The sequence below is a fragment of the Hyla sarda genome, chromosome 2 (assembly GCF_029499605.1).
Source record: "Hyla sarda isolate aHylSar1 chromosome 2, aHylSar1.hap1, whole genome shotgun sequence".
Classification (NCBI taxonomy): domain Eukaryota; kingdom Metazoa; phylum Chordata; class Amphibia; order Anura; family Hylidae; genus Hyla; species Hyla sarda.
In genome coordinates this window covers 101663026-101678351 of record NC_079190.1, presented here as the reverse complement: position 1 = coordinate 101678351, position 15326 = coordinate 101663026, and the positions used below count along the sequence as shown (strand labels likewise).

The 15326-nt window shown below is 47.6% G+C and overlaps 1 protein-coding gene and 1 long non-coding RNA gene across 3 annotated transcripts in view; one reads left to right on the top strand and one right to left on the bottom strand.

Moving 5' to 3' along the window:
- Window positions 1-5266, bottom strand: part of LOC130358852 (uncharacterized) — a 61036-nt gene extending 55770 nt beyond the window's left edge. Inside the window, exon 1 of the long non-coding RNA XR_008889665.1 lies at window positions 4981-5266. This is a non-coding gene — a long non-coding RNA (uncharacterized LOC130358852). The remainder of the gene's footprint in view (window positions 1-4980) is intronic.
- A 3767-nt stretch (window positions 5267-9033) lies between these two features.
- Window positions 9034-15326, top strand: part of LARP4 (La ribonucleoprotein 4) — a 54895-nt gene continuing 48602 nt past the window's right edge. For both annotated transcript variants that reach the window (XM_056562720.1, XM_056562719.1), the window contains exon 1: window positions 9034-9361. The gene's annotated coding sequence lies outside the window, so the exon portion shown is untranslated. The remainder of the gene's footprint in view (window positions 9362-15326) is intronic.

Here is a 15326-nt window from a genome sequence, read left to right as displayed (position 1 = left end):
TTCTTTTACCGCTTGTGAAATTTTAAAGTATGGGGCAACACCGTATGTTAGGGTACAAAAATGTTTTTTTTTTTACACTAACATGCTGGTGTAGACCCCAACCTTACCTTTTCATAAGGGGTAAAATGAGAAAAAGCCCCCCAAAATTTGTTAGGCAATTTCTCCCGAGTACGGCGATACCCCATATGTGGCCCTAAACTGTTGCCTTGAAATACGACAGGGCTCCAAAGTGAGAGCGCCATGCGCATTTGAGGCCTAAATTAGGGATTTGCATAGGGGTGGACATAGGGGTATTCTACACCAGTGATTCTCAAACAGCGTGCCTCCAGCTGTTGCTAAACTCCCAGCATGCTTGGACAGTCAATGGCTGTCCGGAAATGCTGGGAGTTTTTGTTTTGCAATAGCTGGAGGCTCCGTTTTGGAAACACTGCTGTAGGATACGTTTTTCATTTTTATTGGGGGGGAAGGGGTGGTGGGGGGGGGCAGTGTACGTGTGTATATGTAGTGTTTTACTCTTTATTTTATGTTAGTGTAGTGTAGTGTTTTTAGGTTACATTCACACTGACGGCGGATTACACTGAGTCTCCCGCTAGGAGTTTGAGCTGCGACTGCTGCAGCTCAAACTTGAAGCAGGGAACTCACTGTAATCCGCCGCCAGTGTGAATGTAACCTGTACATTCACATGGGAGGGGGGGGGGGCAAAACTACAACTCCCAGCATGCACTGACAGAACGTGCATGCTGGGAGTTGTAGTTTTGCAACAGCTGGAGGCACACTGGTTGGAAAATACTGAGTTAGGTAATAGAACCTATTACCTAACTCGGTATTTCCCAACCAGTGTGCCTCCAGCTGTTGCAGAACTACAACTCTCAGCATGTACTGATTGCCAAAGGGAATGCTGGGAGATGTAGTTATGCAACAGCTGGAGGCACGCAAGTACAACTCCCAGCATGCCGAGACAGCCATTTGCTGTTCCTGAATGCTGGGAGTTGTAGTTTTGCAAGATTTAGAGGGGTTCAGGCTGGAGATCACTGACAGTGGTCTCTAAACTGTGGCCCTCCAGATGTTGCAAAACTACAAATCTCAGCATGCTAAGACAGCAAACTGCTGTCTGGGCATGCTGGGAGTTGTAGTTTTGTAATATCTGGAGGGCTACAGTTTAGAGACCACTGTCAGTGATCTCCAGCCTGAACCCCTCTAAATCTTGCAAAACTACAACTCCCAGCATGCCAACACAGCAAACAGCTGTCAAGGCATGGTGGGAGTTGTAGTTTTTCAACATCTGGAGGGCGACAGTTTAGAGACCACTCTCTAAACTGTCGCCCTGCAGATGTTGCTAGGCAACAGACTCCCGGACACGCGGCGCCATACTCACCTCCACCGCCGCGATCACAGCCGCCGCCGCTATTACACGGTTCCCCCCGCTGTGCCCGGACACCGATGGGTGGGCATAGCGGAGGGGAACCGAACTTTAACCCCCCCGCCCCCAGTCTGCTATTGGTCGGTCGCTCCGCCGATCAATAGCAGGGATAGGAGGGGTGGCAACCCTGCCACCTTACTCCTATCTCTTCAAGGGGGATCGAGGGTGTCTTGGACACCCTCGATCCCCCTTATTTTATCGCAGCGCCGCCGTTGATGGGCAGGGGGAGAGCGCTCCCCCTGCAAACACCATATATGCCGTGATCAGAACTGATCACGGCATCTATGGGGTTAATGCTGCCGGGACCGGTGCGATCGCGGCCCCGGCAGCTGCGGTGGGACTCCGGCTGTGATTGACAGCTGAGTCCCACCCGCGATCTCCTGCGCTGCCCGCGGCAGAGCAGGAGATCGCTTGGACGTATGCATACGTCCATTTGCGCGAACATGTAATTCGCCTGGATGTATGCATACGTCCAATAGCGGGAAGGGGTTAAGGATACAGACTGCTATAACTTTATTTTTATGTATACGGTGCTGTATAAGGGATAAATTTTTGTGCCGTGAGCTGTTGTTTTTTGGTAGGTAGTATTCTCTTACCTGATTGTTGTTTCCTTGTGTTGTGTTTGTTTCTTTCTTTGTGCAATGTCCAGACATAAGAAAGATGGTCACAAGCCATCAAACAAAGCAGAGTGGCATAAGTCACCCCACAGCAATGTAACAGACTGGTGGATAGAATGCCAAGACCTATTAAACTTAAAGGGGTACTTTGGTGGTTAAGATTTTTGGCTATATTGCATCTTCTTTTAATGTTCATGTTTTTTGCAATTGACGTGTATTATATGTTTGTGTAGCATGTGTCTTTTTTTCTTACCTGTTTGTGGGCCAGGAAGTTCTGTAGTTCTGTGTTGGATCTCTGACTGTTGTCCACAGGTTAGGATTAGGCTGTGGACAAGATGTCATGTTTTTTTTTTTCTCTGTTCTTTCAAAACTGCATGACAGAGATAGGCCACGCCCCCTCATCTCCCCCTCCGGGTGGTCAAAGGTGTGCATGACAGAGATAGGCCACGCCCCCTCATCTCCCCCTCCTGGAGGATGCAGGTGTGCATGACAGAGATAGGCCACGCCCCCTCATCTCCCCCTCCAGGTGGTCAAAGGTGTGCATGACAGAGATAGGCCACGCCCCCTCATCTCCCCCTCCTGGAGGATGCAGGTGTGCATGACAGAGATTGGCCACGCCCCCTCATCTCCCCCTCCAGGTGGTCAAAGGTGTGCATGACAGAGATAGGCCACGCCCCCTCATCTCCCCCTCCTGGAGGATGCAGGTGTGCATGACAGAGATAGGCCATGCCCCCTCATCTCCCCCTCCTGGAGGATGCAGGTGTGCATGACAGAGATAGGCCATGCCCCCTCATCTCCCCCTCCTGGAGGATGCAGGTGTGCATGACAGAGATAGGCCACGCCCCCTCATCTCCCCCTCCTGGAGGATGCAGGTATGCATGACAGAGATAGGCCACGCCCCCTCATCTCCCCCTCCTGGAGGATGCAGGTGTGCATGACAGAGATAGGCCATGCCCCCTCATCTCCCCCTCCTGGAGGATGCAGGTGTGTATGAGAGCAAGAAGCTTCTCATCTCCCCTCCCCCTGCTTTGTCTTCTGAGGACGCAGGTCTGCACTGAAAGAAGACAGAGAAGATGTATGTGAAGGTGCACGGGCTGGGGATGTATAGACTGCAGGGGAATAAATCTCTGACTGGGGATTATTTCTATATGTGGGGGGGGGGGCTCCTGAATGACACATGCTGGGAGTTGTAGTCCCTGTTTTGTGTGTGTATGCTAGTGTTTACAAACCAGTCTGCCTCCAGCTGTATCAAAACTACAACTCCCAGCATGCCTGGGCACACTGGTTGGGAAACACTGTCCTAGCCTATTCAGCATACACATCATGTTACACCAGTGTTTCCAAACCAGTGTGCCTCCAGCTGTTGCAAAACTACAACTCCCAGCATTCCTTGACAGCCTTTGAGCATGCTGGGAGTTGTAGTTTTGCAACAGCTGGAGGCACACTGGGAAACACTGACCTAGCCTATTCAGTATATTACAAACAAAGTGCATTATTTCCCAACCAGGGTGTCTTCAGCTGTATCAAAACTACAACTCCCAGCATGCCCAGACAGCTTTTGGCTGTCTGGGCATGCTGGTAGTAGTAGTTTTACAACACCTGGAGGCACCCTGGTTTGGAAACACTGGTGTAAACCCTATAGAGGTGTGGTGAACTACAACCCCCAGGAGACTACAGAGGCAGCATGCTCGTGTCATATGTTATACCACAGACTGAAGACTCCTGAATGACACGTGCTGGGAGTTGTAGTCCCTTTTGTGTGTTTATGCCAGTGTATCCCAACCAGGGCTGATTATATTAGTGTGCTGTGTATAAGGGGGCCGACCCGGGAAAATAGTAGCGTGGGTAAAGGGCCGCCCCAAACCAGCAAGGCATGTGGCATGCTGGGATTTGTAGTTTTCAGCACAGCACGAAACAGGAAATGGAAGTAAAGATAGGAAAACAAAGTGGGGGATAAAAAGACAACAAAGAACTGAAACAGAGAAGCCTATACAACAAGAATAGAAATGAAACAAAACAAATAGGGCAAGTCAAAAACGGAAAAACACGTTGACCACCGGAGTACCCCTTTAATATAAATCAGAGCAATTCCACCAAATATTGATTTGTGAGCTCTTCCTAAGATAAAACAAATATTAAGTTGCCTTATTTGAGATCTGAAACGAATGCATTTTTTTGTTACTTTTTACAACTAAATTCTCTAAATGACAATATTTTTTTTTGAAATTTAGTAAAACTAGCAAAACTGATAATTTTGCAGTGGTCTGTACATTGTTCCGGAGCTGTATGTGCTGTGTACTTCAATTCAACCACCAGAGCTTTTAGTAGTATTTTATCTGCTCTTTTCCAGTCCTACCGTTCCAGGCCACATGACCAACAAACAAGACAATTGATGGGATTCTCCCTGGACTGGATACACATGTCCTTCACACATAACCCACTGCAGGTTTCAGAGTGTCAGTCACATGGTCCAGAAGGATTAAATGCAGATTATATCCCTTTGCATTGCACAGGGTGCAACACAAAGCCAAAAAGGGATGCTGACATGTACTGCAGTGTACAGACAGCAGGTCCATAGACTCTATTTGGCTGAACATTGTCAACTACTGACACGTTCGGCCTATTTTCCAAACACATACTGTACATCCTGCAAATGGGACAAACTTGTTACTATTTGACTACTGCAAGCACATAAAACACAATGGGGAAGGAAAAATTTGCCCAGTTGCCCATAGCAACCAATCAAATTTCTTCTTTCATTTTCAACAAGGTCTCTGCAAAATGAAAAAAGCCATCTGATTGGTTGATATGGGCAACATTTCCTCTGGACAGGTCTTGATAAATCTCCCTCTATGAGCCTGCTGTTGTCTGCATCCCTTTTTGACAGGCTGTTGACATATACACAGAAAGTAAAGAGTAAACGTAATACAAGCCTAGCCTTACTTTTGCTGTATTGTGTTGCAGATTCAGGAAACAGTTGCACAATATGTAAACCAAGCCTTCAAATGTGAAGTTAGATTCCATAGTCTTCCATTACTGTCAGCTAAACACCAAATCCTGATTTGCTTACTTGCTATAAGCTACAAGAACAAAGAAAGGTGAACTTGTTTTCATTCATCTTAAAACTGCAGTTTCATGATGAATCCTGCAACTTCTAAACCTGCTGATTCATGGCAGTGATGCATTATCTCTTGGGTAACATAAAAGCTGCTTCATTTTTGCACTTCTGGCCGCCAAGCCAGTTTCTCTATTTGTATACAAATGGTTCCTCAACATACGATGGTAATCCGTTCCAAATGGACCATCGTTTGTTGAAACCATCGTATGTTGAGGGATCCGTGCAATGTAAAGTATAGGACAGTGGTCTACAACCTGCGGACCTCCAGATGTTGCAAAACTACAACACCCAGCATGCCCGGACAGCCAACGGCTGTCCGGGCATGCTGGGAGTTGTAGTCTTGCAACATCTGGAGGTCCGCAGGTTGAAGACCACTGGTAGAAGAAGTTGTACTCACCTGTCCCCGCTGCTCCGGACCGTCACCGCTGCCCTGGATGTCGCCTTCCATCGCTGTCGCCGCGTCCCCGGGGTGTCCCCGACGCTCCGGCAAGGCCTCTGCTTCCCCAGCATCCTCGCTCTCCGTCGCCGCCATCACGTCGTTACGCAAGCCGCTCCTATTGGATGACGGGACGGCGTGCGCAGCGACGTGATGACTACTATAGAGAGCGCCGACGATGCAGGGGATCCCAAAGAGGAACGCGTCGGAGCCCTGAGGACAGGTAAGTGATCGTCAGCGGACAATACGGGGCACCGTAAACGGCTATCCGGTGGCAGCTGAAGCAGTCTGCGCTGCCGGATAGCCGTTTATGCGATGGCCCCGACATACAAAAGCATTGTATGTTGATGCTGCCTTCAACATGCGATGGCCTCTGAGGGGCCATCATATGTTGAAATGATCGTATGTCGGGGCCATCGTAGGTGGGGCGGGGGGTCACTGTATATAAAAAAAACAATACAATTTGGTCTTCCCTCCCAAAACCGAAAATACTCTGGCCTGCTCTAAGGAAACCTAGCATGACTGCCATTAAAGGACATCTGCAGCAAAAGACAACTCCACAGAATAAGGAATGTGTCTGATCACGGGGGGGTGTCTGACCCTTGGGACCCTCGCGATCTCCAGCACGGGGCCACGGAGGTGTGCCGGCCGCAGCGGGAAGTCATGGCCGACACGTCTCCTCCATGTATCTCTCAGAGAGGTAGACGCTACGCGCATTAGCCGCTCACATAGAGCGGCAATGCAGGACCCCGTTTGGGAGATCACGGGGGGTCCCAGCGGTCTGAACCCCAGCCCACCCCCCCCCCCCCCCCCCACGCAATCAGACACTTATTCCTTATCCTGTAGATAGGGGATAAGTAGTCTTTTGCTGCAGATGTCCTTTAATGTCAATACTGAAATGTTGTAGTTAACACCAGACTTTAACCTTTTTCGTCACATAAAAAAAAAATTATAATTCTTTGCCCCTTTTACAATGAGGAATCAACAAAGTTACCTCTATTCCATAGGATGGTTTGATTATGCTAATACCATGATAATAAAACTTGTACTAGTATCTGTATTGTTTACTTTGTTACCACATTGGGGTATACAATTTCTAGATCACTTTTTATAAAAATGTATTTTCCCAATAAATAATGGGATCCTTTGGTTACTGTTTTCGACTGTGTTTTCTACTACTAGGCTTCTGTACATAGCAGACCTAAAGGCTATTGTTAGGTCTAGCTGCTGCTTTCTTCCACAAACAGTGCCACTCTTGTCATCAGGATGTCTGTGATATTTGAAATTGACTCCATTCACTTCAATGGAACCGAGATGCAATACCACAAGCAAAAGGACAAAAGTGGTGCTGTTTCTGAAGGAAAGTTTTGAACATTGTTGAATTGATAATATAAGGGTGCTCTAAGGCCATGTTCACACGTGTGGAATGTCCACACAGAAAATCTCCTTGCGGGCATTCTGGAGACTGCATGTAAGGCTGGGTCCACACTACGTTTTGTCCCATACGGGAGCGCATACGGCAGGAGGGAGCTAAAACCTCGCGCTCCCGTATGTAACCGTATGCGCTCCCGTATGTCATTCATTTCAATGAGCCGACCGGAGTGAAACGTTCGGTCCGGTCGGCTCATTTTTGCGCCGTATGCGCTTTTACAACCGGACCTAAAACCGTGGTTGACCACGGTTTTAGGTCCGGTTGTAAAAACGCATACGGCGCAAAAATGAGCCGACCGGACCGAACGTTTCACTCCGGTCGGCTCATTGAAATGAATGACATACGGGAGCGCATACGGTTACATACGGGAGCGCGAGCTTTTAGCTCCCTCCTGCCGTTTGCGCTCCCGTATGGGACAAAACGTAGTGTGGACCCAGCCTTATGCTGGTGTTAGGACTGCACAGGAACACAACATCTCATAGACGGCTATGTATTCCGTGCTAAGTCTGCAGGAAGAGTGAACAGGTTCGGAATACAGAATTTCCAAGCCAGAAACATCTGGCACGGAAATTTCGCTGTGTGCACAGTGCAGCAAAATCCCGTTGAACTCAATGGGAGGCTGCTGTTTTAGAATCTCTGGCAGAATTCTGCCCAGAAATTCCAGACATGTGAACATGGCGTTACACAGTTCAGTTTTGCAGCCAAAACCAGGTGTGGATCATAATGAATTACATTTTAAAAAATGCTTCTTCTACTCTAAGGAGTATCTATTCTTTATTATCTAATTCAGAATGATCCACACTTCAAAACTGCAACAAAACAGCACACTGTTAGAGCACCCTCAGCCCAAGAACATACCTACAGTACAATTTTTTTTTCACATAAAAAAAACCTTTTCCCTTCCCTTGCTGTATCTTCGGAACTCTCCGGACAGCTGAGGGGAGGAGCGAACACAGAACTGCATAGGACGCAGTTCTGCACCTCACACCGGCTTTCTGCCTCCATTGCATACAGGAGCGCAATGGCAGCGGATTTAGAAAAGGCCCAACTCAGGAAATACTGCACCTAAATGTAAGTAGCTGTTACTTTCTCTTTAATCTGTCTGGGGCAAACAATCTGATTTAATCATAGCAACCAATCACAACTTTTTTGTACTACAGCCTAAGACATTAAAGGGGTACTCCGGTGGTCAACGTGTTTTTCCGCTTTTGACTTACCCTATTTGTTTTGTTTCATTTCTATTCTTGTTGTTTAGCTTACTCTATTTCCGTTCTTTGTTGTCTTTTTTATCCCCCACTTTGTTTTCCTATCTTTGCTTCTATTTCCTGTTTCTTGCTGTGCTGAAAACTACAAATCCCAGCATGCCACATGCCTTGCTGGTTGGGGGCGGCTCCTTTTTTTGTTTGTTTGTTTGTTCCGCCCTTTACCCACCCTACACAGCACACTAATATAATCAGCCCTGGTTGGGATACACTGTCATACACACACAAAAGGGACTACAACTCCCAGCATGTGTCATTCAGGAGTCTTCAGTCTGTGGTATAACATCAGCATGATGCTTCTGTAGTCTCCTAGGGGTTGTAGTTCACCACACCTCTGTAGGGCATACACCAGTGTTTCCCAACCAGTGTACCTCCAGCTGTTGCAAACCTACAACTCCCAGCATGCCCAAGGTCTGTCAGTACATGCTGGGAGTTGTAGTTTTGCCACAGCTGGAGGCACACTGGTTTGTAAACACTAGCATACACACACACAACAGGGACTACAACTCCCAGCATGTATCATTCAGGAGTCCCCCCCCCCCTCCTCCACCTTCACATATAGGGAGAGATTTATCAAAACCTGTGCAGAGGAAAACTTGCCCAATTGCCCATAGCAACCAATCAGCTTGCTGCTTTCATTTTTATGAAGGCCTGTGAAAAATGAAAGAAGCGATCTGATTGGTTGCTATGGGCAACTGGGCAAGTTTTCCTCTGCACAGGTTTTGATAAATCTCCCCCATAGAGATCATCTCCAGTATGAGATTTATTCCCCTGCAGTCCATACATCCCCAGCCCGTGCACCTTCTCATCCTCCCCTTCAGATAACACTTATCTTCTCTGTGAGGTCCTTCTCCTGTGCAGACCTGTGTCCTTAGAATACAGAGCAGGGGGAGGGGAGGTGAGGAGCTGTGTACTCAGCTGGATGAGATGAGGGGCGTGGCTTATTCCTCTCATGCAGACAGAAAAAAAAAAAAATAAAAAAAAAGCTGTGACATCTTGTCCACAACAGACTCAGAACTGTGGACAACAGTAAAAGAAAACCATCTGAACTACAGAACTTCCTGCCCAACAAACAGGTAAGAAAAACACATACATGCTGCCAAAACATATAACACATGTATATTGCAAAAAAACTAAACTTACAAAGAAGATGCCATATCGTCAAAAAAATTAATCACCGGAGTAACCCTTTAAAGCTGAGCTGTGATTGGGTGCTATGGGCAAATTGTTTTTGTCTCAGACACATTGATAAGTCTAGGTCCCTGTGTGTAAACCCAGCCTGAGAATGCAGCATTGTGACACATGGCTTAATAATTGATAGATACTAACTTAGTTTTAGCTTAGAAGTTTTTAATGCATATTAAAGGATAATGTTTTAACTTAAGAAGCTCCTGAAGTGATCAGTGATGATAGCATGAACGGCGTCCTGCAGGGAGTGGTGTTTCTGGTTGTACATTTCCACATACGCTAGACGTTCTTTCTGCAGTGGGCCACTTCATCAGTAATGTATGCATATGACTATTTATCATTGTTTGTGTAAATCAAAGCTCTTTTTACCTCCCATTTACCAAAGAGGTGCACATTTTTCATAAATAGCAAGGTAGATAAATCCCCCCCCATGGTCTTTTAGCTATGTAATGCTTGTCAAAATTCCACAGATTTCAATGTAAACTAAATGATTGAGCACAGCTTCTAATCTGCAGTTACAAATCCTGCGCATCAAATCTGCGCAGGATCCTGTATGTGTGAGCGTACCCTAAAAGGTTTAATATGCTACTCATTCACTTTCCACTACATTTATTATTCTATAATAAATATTTAGATATCCCCTTTCTAATTATCACATTGTCACGGTTCACTGACTCTGGTACAAAGTCACGCACGTGATGTCATACATAGCCTCCTTGACCTATGACCCTGATTCCTGGTGAGACTTTCTTATGCAAAGCAGTCCCACTATGTGGGTGGGCAAAGCTACACGATCATGCAGAAGATGCTGTGATGCTCTGCTGTGGTCATAAGGTAAGCGCAACCTTATAATTCATTTGGAGGCCCTGAAGCAGTTTTGTTTTTTGGATTATTTCTCTCTCAAAATAGTAAATATTAGGACATGGACTTTTTCCCTTGCATTTTCTCAAGTCATGTGAATCTTTGATTATGTGATTCAAGGGTTTCTATTAAAGTTTGAGGAAAAACTGCAGAAAACAATCACACACACACTTACATATGTGATTTTTAGGGTCTTTTTTGTCCCAATCAAGTGGTCTACTGGAGGAAAAATGCCCCAAACTAAGAAAGAGCATGCTGCATTTAAAAAAAACTTTGTGAGTACAAAATGTTTTTGTAGTGACTCCCAACTAAGACTTGGATGCTGTCTTTACAGTAAACAAAAAAACATGCATTACCCATGGCATTTCCACCACTGCTTCAATGGAAAAACCCCATGTTGTAAAACTAGCCCAATAGCTAGTTCTTGACTTTTGTGAGCTGCTGCCATCAATCCCTAGATGACACAGTGATATCAGTTAACATGCTTCACAGTCAATGGTGGATATCAGCAAAGGGAATGGCTTCCATGGCTGCCACCATCCTGCCCAACACTTCCATATGCGAACGGATGGCCACTGGTTCTGGGCGGCACAATAGGGGGATCCCGGACAGAAGAGCACTTCGCTTGTCTGTTGGAAGCAGAACCCGAGCCTTTTCGGTGTCGAAGCGAAGTCCCAGGAAGACCAGAGACTGGGAGGGAGAAAGGTTGGATTTCTCCCAGTTGATCACCCAGCCGAAACTGGTCAGGGTCTGAAGAGCGATCACCACCACCAGGACTTTGGTGAAGACCCTGGGGGCCGTGGTCAGCCCGAAGGGCAGAGCAACTAACTGAAAATGACCTGCAGGAATGGCAAACCGCAGAAACCGTTGGTGTGCCAGAAAAATGGGGATGTAGAGGTAAGCATCCTGGATGTCCACCGATTTGCCCTGGTCCATGGACACAACAACAGATTCTATTCGGAATTCGGACGGACTGTCTCCGCATTTTTGGGAACGACAAACAGATTTGAATAGAAGCCAAAAAAACGTTCCTGGGGTGGAACAATGTCCCCATGCGCTAGGAGGGTGTGGAGCGCAGACTGAAAAGCCAGAGTCAGGGCCGGAGAGCGGGGAGGACGCAACTGGAAAAACGATCCCGGGGAAAAGAACCAAGCTCGATTCTGTAGCCGTCGGAAACGACATCCCAAACCCAGGAATTCTGGACCTGCGCCAACCAAACGTACCAAAAGAGGGACGGACGACCACCCACCCGAGAGGGAGGCTCGGGTGGAGGCGCTCCTTCAGGCGGAGGTAGGTTTGCGGGTACCTGGCTTGGTGGAGAAGCGTCCAGAACGGTCGTCCTGCTTCCAGGAGGGGCACGCCTTGAAGATAGGAGCCTTCCGAGACTGTCTTGGCGGCCCGAGGAGAAGGATGGAAAAGGCCGAAACGAAGAGGACTTGTGGCGAGAATCACTGCAACGCACCTTATTCTGAGGGAGCAGAGATCTCTTACCGCCTGTAGCCTTAGAGATGATTTCATCCAGCCGTTTGCCAAAAAGACGGCCACCAGTAAAGGGCATCTCAGTGAGGGTGCATTCACACTACGTTTTTGCAATACAGTTCCCGTATACATTTTCAATGTGAAAACCGTACGGAACCGTGTTGAAAACCGTATGCCAAAAGATGCATCCGGGTGCATCCGTTTTGCATCTTGTACGGTTTTGTTCTTTTTTTCCCCATACCCACAACTGTAGCCTAACACGGTTTTTGGTCCGGGTGGAAAACCGTATTAAACCGTTTACATTTAGTTTTTTGTTTTTTAACATGGGAGTCAATAGGAACCATACAGACCCGTATGTGCGTACATTTCCATATGGTTTGCAACATATAGTTTTTGACTTTGCAGTTTTTTTTTCTTGGAATTTCCTGGGCAAATGGAAACATAGCCCGCAGCCGTTTTGACCCTTAGAAGCGTTTTTCAGGGTGCTTCCAGGCTGTTTCCAGCAGGTCATCAAACTCTGCATGAGTACTGAAGACCTTGGGAGAGCGGTGTGTGCTCTCCCAAGGTCCAAAGTTCCAGGGTCCTGTACGTGAAAGGTGTCCCTGACAGCTGACACCAAACTGTCCACCACGTCAGACATTGATGACAGCTCCTCGGACTCAGAGTGCGGATTTGAGTCTGCGTCCACCAGTTCCTCAGGGAAAGGGCAGGTGACGTAGATCTGGAATGGTGGGCCAGGGATCGGTCCCCAGGAGCGCAACCACAAGGGCGAGGACACTGCCTGGTAGATGGGGATAGGGAGCGAGAGCGGTGTGGAGACATCCCATCGGGTGAGGAGTCCGAGTAAATGACCCTGGGGCGCTTGTGGGAGCGTCGGCGGGCAGAAGAGACTGAACGAGCCTCCCAGTAGTGAGGGCGCAGGGACACTGCTTCAAGGCAGTAGCCACCTCCCTGGAAACTTGCACCAGATCCGTGATTGTCTGGGAGAGAGAGGACATCGAAACCGGGGGAGGGTCAGTGACCACACGCTCTAGGGAGCCATCCTGAGCGGAAGGCACAGGAGGGCTGGGATTTGAAGCAGAGCAGGCACAACAGGTGGACTCAGCCGAACCACCAGGCATTTTAGTTTTACAGCCCGTTCAAGAATGGTGAGTGACTAAGGCAGCAATCGCCTGTCTGGGGGGGGGGGGCCGGATCTGGGGCCCGACATGAAAAAGAACACAACAGATAAGTCAGCCAACCCAGAGAAAAAAAAGCTCACCCAGGTTCCTGTGTCATGTAGTAGCTGGAACAGTCCCTTGCAGAGGTGGAGGTCCCTTGTCCAGAAGCTGCGGAATAGCAGCATGAGATCCCTGTAGTGAGCAGCAGGAGGAACAGTGTGTGCAATCAGAGGAAGGAGCAGGTGACTGCACAGCCAGGAATCAGCCCCCCCCCCCCCGGGGGAGTTCATAGCCTCCCATAGGTAGAAGGACCAAGAGGAGGGAGACCTGTGACCCCTGCAGCGTATGCTAGTCTAGGAGAGGCCGACACTGACCCCTCGTGCGCGCTGGCAGGGGATTGGAAGTGACCCAGGAAGTGAGGTGGAGCGCCGGTCCGCCAGAGGAGCATGGCGGAGCCGCGGGCTAAATTTACACATGCCCGCCGGCTGCTGCCCCCGCTCCCAGGCACCACGCGCTGCCGGGAGTAATACGGAGGCCGGCTGCAGGAGCCGGAAACTGGGCCGTTAGTGTACGGAACGCCATGGCCAGAACAGAGAGCTGGCCCTTGCAACAGTCATAAAGACTGTTGCACCACTGAAGGAAGGAGCCGAGAGGGCATGGTCGGGCAGCGAGAGGGTCTCGCCTGCACTAGACCCCGATCTGGCTACCTCCCCCAAAGGAGAATGATAAAAAGAATCCTTAGCAGCTCAAAGGGGTCCCCTTCTTAATAGGGAGAGAGATAAAGGCAGGGAGGGGTGGAGGAGGTGAGGGGGGTAGGGATACTTACCTAGAAGGAAAATGTCCCATATACTCACCCCTGAAGTCTTCAACCAGCCTGGTGCCACACTGCATCATATCTTCTTTAGGTTTGTACACCAGCACAGACGGGGGTTCTTTACTGTAAGAGCAGCAAGACTGTGGAATTCTCTGCCAGAGGAGGTGGTCATGGTGAACCCTGTAAAAGAATTAAAAGGGGGCCTGGATGCATTTTTGGAGAATAATAACATTACAGGTTATGGATTCCAGATCTATATCAACTCAGTAGGGACTCATTAGGGTTATAGGTTAAACGTGATGGACAATGGGGAAGATTTATCATTAGGTGTCTATTGTAGACACAGATCTACCCCTTTGTCTAATTTATGTTCTTGCTCAAGATTTACAAAATTTGTGCACTCCTTTGATACATTTTGTGCAAATATAGAAAGGCCCCCCCCCCCCCCCCCCGCTCTATCGCACATCCTTCTCTACTGCACACTTCACTGAGCTGTGGCGTTTTCCCACGGTGCACTGTTCACATAGCTAGAAGTGCCGGAGCAGCAGTGTGTGCCGAACAAAACTCTGCACAATAGTAAAATCATACATTTTTATAAAGTACACAGAGGGGGAGATTCTCAAATAATTTTGCACCCAAAAAAAAATATATATTTTGTTGCGACCACATTTTCAAAGAGCTTTGTGCCGCGGTTTACACTGTTCACATCATTTTTGTAAAAGTGGACATGTCCATGTATATTGTCTGCTTTACATGATATTTTCAAAGGGGTGAGAGTCCAGTTTACATCAAAAATTTCACACTAGCTTTTTGATAGTGTAGAAATCACAGAAATTGTTGTAGTTTTATTGTTTTTGTTTCCTTCTCATTTTAGATACGTGAATGCAGAGAACTACGTTCAATTCAGCGGATTGCGATGAACAGCGTTTTTTAAAATGTCAATAAAAGGGTTAACGAGGGCTGTGGGGGAGTGTATTATTTTTTTTTTTAAATAAAACATTTTTTTCAATGTGTTGTGTTTTTTATAATTGAATTTTCAGGCTTAGTAGTGGAACTTGTAGACAGAATCTATTACTAAGCCAGGGCTTAGCGTTAGCCCCAAAATCAGTTAGCGCTAACCCCCAATTATTACCCCGATACCCAACGCCACAGGGGTGCCGGGAAGAGCCGGTACCAACAGGCCCGAATCGTCAAAAATTGCGCTGCTGGGTCTGGCGGGAACAGGCTAGCATTATTTAGGCTGGGGAGGGAAAGTAACAATGGTCCTCACCCACCTGGTAACGTCAGGCTGTTGCTGCTTGGTTGGTATCTGGCTGATAATGAAAAAATGGAGGAACCACACACTTTTTTGTTAATTTTAAATAATAAAAAATAAATAAAACACATAGGGTTCTCCCTATTTTCATTATCAGCCAGATACCAACCAAGCAGCAACAGCCTGACGTTACCAGGATGGACAAGGACCATTGTTACTGGCCCTCCCCAGCCTAAATAACACCAGCCTGTTACCACCTAGGCCCAGGAGTGCCATTTTTGCCG